At 40.0% G+C, this 1,499-nt stretch overlaps 1 non-coding gene across 1 annotated transcript; it reads left to right on the top strand.

Annotated features, from left to right (window-relative positions):
• Positions 1–60, top strand: LOC111561091. The gene has a single exon (XR_002743451.1). It is a non-coding gene; the product is annotated as a U7 small nuclear RNA (small nuclear RNA).
• Positions 61–1,499: the final 1,439 nt, after the last annotated feature.

The raw sequence follows: 1,499 nt of genomic DNA, 5'->3' as shown, positions 1-1,499 counted from the left end.
GAGTGTTACATCTCTTAGAATTTGTCTAGCAGGTTTTTCAGTGCTTACTGGAAGACCCCTGCTCCCTGCCCATCCCCCCAGAATAAAAAAATAAAATAATAAAATAAAAAAACCAAATTGGCTAGTGACTTATTTACCTTTTGATGTTTTAAAAAGGTAATTTATCGGGGGCACCTGGGCGACACAGTTGGCTAAGCACCCGACTCTTGATCTCGGCTCAGGGCATGATCTCACAGTTCGTGGGTTCAAGCCCCACCTCAGCTCTGTGCTTGGTGATTGGGATTCTTGCCTGCTTGGGATTCTGTCTCTCCTTCTCTCTGCCCCTCCCCCACTTGTGCCCCTCCCCCTCAAAATAAATAAATAAATAAACTTAAAAAAGAAAATAATTTAGCAATTTTTCTTTTTTCTGGTTTCAAACTTAATTCACTAAATTCCTACTTTTTTTCTTTCTTAATTGCTACTTTTGAAAAAATTCTATTCAAAAATTTTTCTTAATGAATTATTGCTTTTGGAATGATTCAAATTTTGTTGTTGTTGTTGTTACACTCTGCTTTCTTTTCAGACCAACCCTTGGTGTACCATCGGGTCCTTAGACCTAATATTAGTTTTTTATTATTAAAAAAAATTTTTTTTGCTGATTTATTTAAGGCAGGCTTATTGGGATATAGTTTAAATATGGCAAGATCCTATTCTTTAAAATATACTGTTCTAGGAGTTATGACAAATACATACAGTTGTGTAGTGACCACTTCAATTCAGATACTGAGTTTCCCTGTCACCCCCAAAAAGCTGCCTTGTGCCCTTCTGTGGTGGCGCTTTCTCTTACCCCAGCTCCTGGCAACCGCAGATTTCTAGAGCTCCCCTGCCCCGAAACATCACGTAAAACGGAATCAAACATCATGTAGCCTTTTGTATCGGTATCTTTTCACTTAGAATAACATTCTTGAGCTTCATCCACATCGAATGTATCAGTGGTTCATTCATTTTTTTTTTTAATTGCTGAGGAGTGTTCCATTGTATGGAGGTATCCAACTTATTCATCCATTCACAGTTGACGGATATTTTGTTTTAATTTTTGACCACTGCAAAGCTGCTATAAACATTCTGATGTAAGGCTTCATGAGACCTCCTGTTGTTTCACACTTGATATTGTCAGGATTTTAATTATAGTCATTCGCGGTGCATGCTATTGCTATATAGCAACAGATTATAATGATTTTAACTGATACTTCCCTGATAACCGATGATGTTGGACATCCTTTTACTTTCTGCTTTTAAAAATACTACCTGGGGCGCCTGGGTGGCGCAGTCGGTTAAGCGTCCGACTTCAGCCAGGTCACGATCTCGCAGTCCGGGAGTTCGAGCCCCGCGTCAGGCTCTGGGCTGATGGCTCAGAGCCTGGAGCCTGTTTCCGATTCTGTGTCTCCCTCTCTCTCTGCCCCTCCCCCGTTCATGCTCTGTCTCTCTCTGTCCTAAAAATAAATAAACGTTGAAAAAAA

The sequence above is a fragment of the Felis catus genome, chromosome B3, assembly GCF_018350175.1.
Source record: "Felis catus isolate Fca126 chromosome B3, F.catus_Fca126_mat1.0, whole genome shotgun sequence".
NCBI lineage: Eukaryota > Metazoa > Chordata > Mammalia > Carnivora > Felidae > Felis > Felis catus.
This window is presented reverse-complemented; position numbering and strand designations above follow the sequence as displayed.